The sequence below is a fragment of the Triticum aestivum genome, chromosome 3B, assembly GCF_018294505.1.
Source record: "Triticum aestivum cultivar Chinese Spring chromosome 3B, IWGSC CS RefSeq v2.1, whole genome shotgun sequence".
In the NCBI taxonomy this organism is placed as follows: domain Eukaryota; kingdom Viridiplantae; phylum Streptophyta; class Magnoliopsida; order Poales; family Poaceae; genus Triticum; species Triticum aestivum.
Window position 1 is genome coordinate 771,206,846 of NC_057801.1, and position 8,984 is coordinate 771,215,829.

General features: G+C 36.2%; 1 long non-coding RNA gene across 1 annotated transcript; it reads left to right on the plus strand.

Annotated features, from left to right (window-relative positions):
* The first annotated feature begins 3,343 nt into the window (after positions 1 to 3,343).
* LOC123066475 (uncharacterized) lies at positions 3,344 to 8,630 on the plus strand. The gene is made up of 3 exons (XR_006431350.1): positions 3,344 to 3,786; positions 3,880 to 3,937; positions 4,080 to 8,630. It is a non-coding gene; the product is annotated as an uncharacterized lncRNA (long non-coding RNA).
* The last annotated feature ends 354 nt before the right edge of the window (positions 8,631 to 8,984 follow it).

An 8,984-nucleotide genomic window follows, 5' to 3' on the forward strand; every position in this document is an offset into this window, starting at 1 on the left:
TGTCACTTTTTTTTATCATGCTTGATTACCACGAGGTCCCGCCCTGCAGCAGGTCAGCCCACTTTTTGGCATGCAGATGAAACACACCATCTTTTTATTCTCTTTCACTACCACGCCATGCATTTAGATGAAACATATCCGCGAGAATCTCGCGTACGTGCAGAGCCGGATTTTCAGCGAATATTCGAAGAATCTGGCTATCCATATCCTTTCTCGCCCATGAACCAAACATCTGATATCCCTAAAAAACCGGGCTATCCCTGTCCTCGTTAGGCTATCCCGGGAACCAAACGCATCCATAGTTGCCTTTTTTTATTCTCCGTCACTAACACGCCATGCTTTCAGATTTATGATTGTACCACTTGACTTTTGACTAGAAACGAATTTCGAACATGGCAGGCATATATAAATATCTATCTTTTTTGTTCTTCGTAACGTAAAATAACAAAGGAATAAAATTAAATTTGGAGTGAGAAACATCAGTATGTGTGAGATAAAAAAGGATTTTATTCATATCAGTTACTTTTCCTTTGCACGTTGATATTACACATTATATTAATAGCACACATATATTGGGCAAGATACTGTTTGCATGTTAATTATTTGATTATTGTTAGAATTGATATTTGGTATGATCTTAATTGCACACTAAAAGTGTCCAGCGCTCACCACTGGAGTAACCTGAGTCGTTGGATTTTCTCGATTTGAAAGAAATGTTTGCTATTAGCCGGCTTTTTCAGAGGAGAACTCAGCCTTATGCAACTAATAAATAGAAGCCCATCAGATACTTGGGCTTGGTCTGAAACATATCAAAAATGGCGCGAAGCCTAGTAAGGTATAAGACAATAACGATAATAAGGAAAAATATAAAGTAAAGGAAATAATAAAGTTTTCTAAGATAGAATGAATTAGTACATAGGTTTTACCCATTAAAAAGAATAAATGAAACTAAGAAAAAATTACATAATTTACACATAAATTCCATATTTTTATAATATGCAATAATAAGTGGATTTTTTGAAAAACAAAGAACTTTTCTAAGAATATATGAATTAGTCACATTGGTATTACCCTTAAAGAAGAATGAAATTAAACTAAAACTAAAACTAATTAAAAGCAATGAAGTTTTTTCTTAAGAAATAATGAATTAATGGTATTGGTTTTACTCCTTAAGAATAAAGGAAATAAAAAATAATAATGACAAAAGTTGCACACAATTGACATAAAAATTGCACTTCTTTGCAATATGCAATAATAAGTATATAGTAGTGGAATTTTCACAAAAATGTTTCCTAAGAAGGAATGAATAAGTGGCATTGGTATTACTCTTAAAAAGAAAGAAATTGAATATAAAACAAGAAGTAAAGCAAATTCAAGGAAGTTTTCGATGAAATAATGAATTAGTGGCCTTGGTATTATGCTTTAAGAAGAAGAAAAATAGTCAAAAAATTCTACATAATTTACACACAGAAATGTGTTCTTACATAATATGCAAGTGGAAGCATATAATGGTAGAATGTTTGCAAAAAAAATCCGTAAGAAGGAATGAATCAGTGACATCGATATTATCCTCAAAGAAGAAATAAAATGGAATATAAACTGAAGAAAATGACAACATTTTCACATAACTTACACAAAAATTGCATGTTATTATAATACAACAATAAGCTTATAATAGTAGAATTTCACAAAACATATGCTTCTTAAAATGGAATGAATTGGTGGCATTGGTATTACTCTTAAAAAGGTAATAAAATCAAAATAATGAAATATCCTAATGAATAGTAAATTAGTGGCATTGGTATTACCCTTTAAGAAGAAAGAAAATGAAATAAAACTAAAAAAATGAAGTTTCCTAAGGAATAATGAAGTAGTGGCATCGGTATTTCACTTTAAGAGCAAACAATTAATCAAATAGGTGCAAATTTTACACGCAATTTGCACATAAATTACGATTTTTATAAGTATAAGCATATGATAGTGAAATTTAGAAAAAAATGTTTCCTAAAAAGGTATGAAATAGTGGCATTAGTATACCATTAAAAAGAAAAAGAAAAACTATCAAAATAATGGCATTTCTAAGAATGAATGAATTAGTGGCATTAGCATTATCCTTTAAGAGTAAAGAAAATGGAAAAAAAATCCAATAACGGCAAAATAATGAATTAGTTGCATTTGGTATTACCCTTGGATAGTAATTGTGTTTTTTCTAATACGCAAGACTGAGAATATAGTAATGGAATTTCACAAAAAGGAAAATTCCTACAAAGAATGAATTAGTTGCATTGGTATTACTGTTAAAAAAGAAAGAGAATGAAAAAAATATATCAAAATAATGAAGGTCTCTAAGGAAGACTGAATTAGTGGCATTGATATTACCCTTTAAAAAAAGAAAATAAAATCAAAATAATAAAGTTTTCTAAGAAAGAATGAATTAGTGGCATTAACATTATCCTCTAAGAGTAAAGAAAATGAAAAAAATCAAATAAAGGCAAAATTTGCACATAATTTCTACAGTAAATGTGTTTTTTTATAATATGCGGGAATATGCATATAACGTTGGAATTTCACGAAACAAAAGTTCCTACAAAGAATGAATTTGTGATATTGGTATTGCCCTTCAAGAAGAAAGAAAATGACACAAATACTGAAACCAATTCAAAATAAATAAGTTTAACATGGAAGAATGAATTAGTGATATTGGTATTACCCTTTAGAAAGAAAAAAAATGAAGAAAATATTAACAAAATTTGCACATAATTTATATAGAAAATTGCGCTATTTTATAATATGCAAGAATAAGCATATCGTAGTGGGATTTTGGGAAAAAAGAAGTCTACTAAGAAGGAATGAATTAGTGGGAGTGGTATTACCCTGAAAAAAGAAAGAAGATGCAACAAAACTAAAAAAATAAAAAATAACCTTTTCTAAGACATAATGAATTAGTGACATTGATATTATCCTTTAAGAAAAAAAGTAAAAAAACTTACACACAACTTTGCACTTTTTAAATTTTTGCACTTTTTAAACTTACATGTATTTTTTTTGCATTTACCTAACTTCCGGAAAATACCCAAAAAAACTGACTAAAAAGTAAAAAGTTCAAGCAAAAAATGCAAAAGGAATATCAAAAATTCTTTCCCTCATTTCATAATAAAGCACGGATTGAGTATCTCTGGTTCACCGTCGCGGTATTTGTGTAAAAAAGCCCCTGACCTCATTAGGAATCAACCCACAATCCTTTTTAAGTAGCCAGGGGAAAAACGTTTCGTTTTTGCAAACAACATCGTGTACTTTAGTATATTCAGCCCGCTGTCCTTTTTAAAGCAACGGATGGCTTCCTCCGATCTGTGCACTGTGCTCTCCTCGCCGCCTCTGCCTGCCGCCGCCCTCGGTCTTCTTCTCCGGCCGTCCGCCGCCTGTCCTCTTTCCCCTCCATATCTGCCCCTAATATTCTCTGGCGCCACCCACAGCCTCCTCAATCTCCAACCTCTTGTTCCTGTGCTTCTCTGATTTGGATCGAGATGGGAGTCCTGGATCGAGTTAGGGTCCGTGGTCTTCTCCAACACAAAGCCATGGAGTGCCCGGCCCGAATAGGACTTGGCTGCCATAAGAAGGAAGAATCCTCGACCAGAGTCTGCCCCTGGCAGGACCTCAACAACGACCTGTAGGTCTGGCCTCTCTCTCTCGACTCCCTTCTTTTTGCGACCTCAAGAATCTGCAGCGGCTCATCCTCGAGGCCAAGCTCGTGTAATTATGACGACTCCGGATCCAATTTGATTCCTGGTCAGTTCCCTTTCCCCTGAGTTTTTTTGTTCCTCCAATGGAGCCATCGATAAATGCCGAATTCTGACTAGCTCTTGTCCCCCTATGTCTTAGTTGCAGCTATATTCGAGACTCAACTGGTCCAAGTGATGCACCAAGGGGATTTGCACCAGTAAGTTAGTTAGTTCCCTCGAGGATTTCACATGGATTCCGCTATCGATTCACACGGTGTTTGACTTGCTTGTTTCATCCAGATTACACACTATCTTGCATAAATCCAGTTCTTATTTTGTACGTAATTATTAACATTTCAGGCTTTCAGGAGCCGTAAAACCAGTTGCCACTTTCCAGATTGTTGATATTAGAGGTAGGATCAATGGGGTGATTGGTACTTACAGCAGCCGGTGAAAATCAACGACATTACTGAATCATTGAAGCTTCTTGGTAGTTCCCAGGTTATAAATTCCTATGATTTCAGATGTACATTAGTCCAGGAATGCAGCAGGCCAGAACAATGGACAATGATGGTACTATGAGTGGCTAGGTATTGACTTACTGGGTCAAGTTGCTGGTGACTCTATGAGGTGTGCAAAATCTGGATCTGTGAATCCCCCTGGTTGCCTTGAGGGATAGATGCTGCAAATAGGTCAAGGTTAGTTATATTTCTTCTTTGCCACTTTATCTGGATAATCCTCTCTAGCCAGATCACTTAAGACGATATAATCTGCTATTTACTTTCTATGTGGTTTCAGCATGAGCAAGATCACTTTAAGACGATATATATTCAGCGACCCATGTGATATTTACTTTCTATGCGTTTTAGCATGTTCACACTCTTTAGAAGTACGCAAATGGGCAGATTTTGATTTGACGACTTGGTGTCTTAATTGTTCTGGCTGAATATTGGATTCCTGGTCCTTATGTTATCTACTTGTCATATGTTTCTGGCTGGATGTCTACTGGTTCTCTCAAGGCCACGTTAGTTTCGATCGACACTATATATATATCTACATAACAGTTTCAATTGGATCACATAACATTCTTTTTCCTGCAATATTACATGGTTAATTGGACTTGAATTAGCTGTGTGGTTCATGTGCACATTGTGCTTGGTTAACCATTCAGTTATCACAAATCGATGGGATAAACACAAAGTATGCATTTCCATCTATCCTTCTGATCATGTTGGTATTAATCAAGTGGTATTAAAAGTCTGAGACTGCAGGCATGCAGTTTAGGTTGTTCATACAATAATCTACATTAGGACGTGCTTGTAAAATCAACACCAGTACTTGTTCCTTCAGGTTGCTAGAAATCCTTCTGGCTACATCACTATTTCTGTCACAAACTGTAATAATTTGTTTTCTTGTCTCGGTATGGATAGTCAAATTGTACGAGTAGTAACTTTGTAGAAGGAATGCAGTCCCTTAATCTAACATCGATTTGTCTCGGTATAGACAGTAAAATTGTACGATTAGTAAGTTTGTAGAAAAAATGTAGTCCCTTAATCTAATAGCGATTTGACTTTTTATGTGACACATAACATTTTGTAACTGTAAAGACACCTCCAGATGTTGTGATTCTGCAAATTATCTAGGACATGCTTATGCTTTTGCAATACCTCTCTGATTATCTATGAAGCTGCAAAAGTTCTAGCTGCCAAATAATTAATGTTCGATTGTTAACTCCAAACATGATATCACTATCGCATTACACATGTATGTTTTTTCCATAAAAGGCAAACTAATATACAAGTTTACCTATAGCTGATATGTTGTATTGGAAGTAATAGTGCGAGGGCAGCCAAGCAAGTTTCTGTATGGGTGAGAGGTTCCAGTGGACAGAGGTGATCTGGACCATTGTATGTACTGAGTACTCTGATGTTTGATCAACCCATTACCTCAAAAAAAATATTTTGTATTTATAGTCAAAAAGGAAAAGTAGTGTCAGCCTATAATGCATCCACTAATTATCTATCTAGATAGCCAATGCAAATTACTAAGCAGGTTGCATTCGAATCTGACATGTGAATTCATAGATGGAGACAAAACAAGTCGTGCATGGATGGCCGTAGAGGAGCAAACCCAGGCTATGCATTACTATTTGTACCTAGCATTTTTTGGTTTTGTTTCTTAGAAGCGCAATAATTTATTTTCCAAAATTAAGCTTTACTTGTTAACCTGTGTATGGTGTTTGCAGAGAAAACACAGGTTTACAAAAACCCTTTTTGAAGCGTGCATATATGGCTGTAATTTTCTTATGCTTGCTTTATAAGGAACTATCTGATTTTTCTGATATGTATTTCAAACAATTATTGGGATCTACCTTTTATATCAACACTATAATATTTGAACTTATATTTTCAGATATTTCATTTTTTGCATGAGCTAAGGCACAATTTTTTGCATGATGTTCCGTGCATCTGGATTGCATTTAACTCACAATAATAGATGAAGGCGTATAGGAAATTTGTGATTGCCAATAATTACACCGTCTTCCAAAATCTTACCGACAACTAGAATGGCTCTTTGTATACCATTAGCAATGTTTTATCTCATGGATTTTTATCATCTTTGTCCACTCCGTCTGCCCTTAGGATGGCTCGTTTTTGCGCTATTTGCTATAATTCCTCCTGCTTGCTGCCTATTGGCGTGCTTGAATTGGGAGGCGGAGGTAGAGAGTGGACAACAAAGAAGAAGAATTTAAAGGGACAAAGAGAAGTCAACAATGATGGCTCTTGCCGCAAAGTCTGAATTATTGTTTAAAAAAAGGGAGGTTTGATTTAATTTAATTTGTTGTTATTAGTGGAAATGGATCATATGTTGAATCAACCATTGTTATGGGCTTTTAGTAGGACGGTGTTGGTTACTTTGTCTTTGTTTTCGGACAATCAACCCACAATCCAGGTTTGTAAGTGACTAAAAAACAATCCGCTTCTGAATTGGGAGCTCCACCCCATATCTCTTTCCCGACACCCAGCACAGCCTGTCCTCGTCTGACTTTTGGCACTGTCAGCCCTCCTTGCTGACTTCCGGCCTTTCCCTGAGCTGCGGCCAACGTTGTACGACGTCAACGACACCTGAGGCCACCCCCGTGCCATTGCAGTTTCCATCTAGGACAATCATAGCTTTCTTGAGCTCCGTCATCCGTTTGCATGCCAACTGTTCGGCCAATTGACCCAACAGAGTGGTGGTAATTTTCTGTTTTTTTATTTCATGTTCCATTTAATACTGACGTTATCACGACCACAACCACTGGACAAGACTAATATTATGAGGAAGGCATCAATAGTGTTCTCATCGAATGGGTTGTGCAGCTCTGTTTTGACCTGTATTTCTAGGGCTCTACCACGCTAAGCCTAGAAGGTATGCAACTGGTTATCCTACCTCCCTTCTTTCAAAGAACATGGTTATCCTACCTCTATCCATGACAATGTCCATTTTCTTTTGGTAGTGATGATCCGCATCAAGTTTCTGTTTGTAGTAAAATATATATACCCTTTGTTGCGTTCATTTCTTAGTGTCAGTTGACTTCTCAAGTGTCTTCCTTTGTGAGATTTAATGGTTTGAGTATATTTTAATTTTTGGATGTGATGAATTATCCAAGTGACTAATATTTTAGCAGTTTGTGGCAATGCTAATAAAGGATTTCAATTTTCAAGTTATGTAAATTACGCCCAAAATTCTGGGACCTTGTGATTGAATCGAATACTAAAAAGAATCTATGAGGTACAGCAAGTATGCTATGGAGCTAAAGTGCAGCCCTGTATCTGTTAGTTAGAAGATTTTCTTGTGACCTGTGTTACATTCTGTTTTCTTGACTTAGTTATTTCTTCTTGATGGGCACTTGTGTTGCCATAAATTGAACAATTGTCACTTTTTTCCGCGGCTGTCATGGATACAATTCAAGGACTTCTAGACATCATTATATATTTTCTTAACTGGCTTTTATGGTGAGTATGTTTTGCTGTCTTGTCAACTGTTGGAGAGGGGCAGTGCTATGATGAAGAATAAAATTTGAATTTGGAAGGAGCCTTTGTAATCTCTTGTTAACAAGTATGCAACATCTGTTTACGGTTCATTAAGAATGATATTTACCAATACACTGGCAGCATATACCTTATATACTTATAAGTTCTTATGTGCTATCTCCATCCCTAGAATTTATGTATCAATTCTGCAATTTCTTGGCATTGCTGCTTTGGGAATATTGACTTGGAGCTTTTGCTGAATGGTATTGTGCTCCAGAAGCTAGAGTTTGAAAGGTATGTCCTGGTGCTCCTCACTTTCTGGGATGATCAATCACCTATTATACATGGCGACCTACACAGGACAAGCCCAAGCAAGCATCTTGGTTGATTTCATGAGGAAGCTAGCTAGCTATGTATACCAAGCTAGCTGATCAAAAGGCACACAATCAGTGTATGCACGCAAGAGTTGTCGGCAGCTAAAATCATGAAGCAACGGACTGACAATCGTGGCCAACATACAAGCAGGCGAAGACAGCCAATGTATTTGCATGTTTTCTTGACTTAGACTGCAATGCAGTTAGTTTTCATGAAATAAATTATTTTGCCATCTGGTCTTTAGATGCAGACATCCAGTAGATTAAATGTATAGACTTCGGCACATACTTCAAAGTTTGAGAGGTAACCAAAATAGTTGATACAATTTTGGGAGACAAACAGAATACTTTTACTTGAAGCTCCTTTTCTTTTGAAATCATAATCTGATGTTCCAATAAAAGAGGATACTTTTGCAACATGTGCGTTTTTTGGATGTTCTGTTGAAATAGAGTACATGGACGTGTTGTTGTGTGGGGGGATGAGGGTGTGTATGTTTGGCGCGGAGATGTATTTTATTTTTTTCCGTTGCAACGCATGGGCATATTTACTAGTACATACAAATATAAAGTAATGAAGCGATGTTGATCTATAAACAGACAACACGAAATGGTCTTCAGCGCAATAAGGAATCGACCGACCCAAAACAGTGGTCAGTCTGAAATTTGGGCCCAAAATACAACAATCGCAATAGTAAAAGACATCAATGAGCACGAATCTCAAAGTAGAAATCAACGGCCAAGATAACCGACTGACCCACATTTAGTTTTTTAGGGGGCTTATTACATGTAGCTAAGTTGGGGAAAAAAGGTACATAACGGGTCAAGCAGATCAAGTCTGGTACTCCAACATTAGACTGGTAGCTAGCACCACCTCT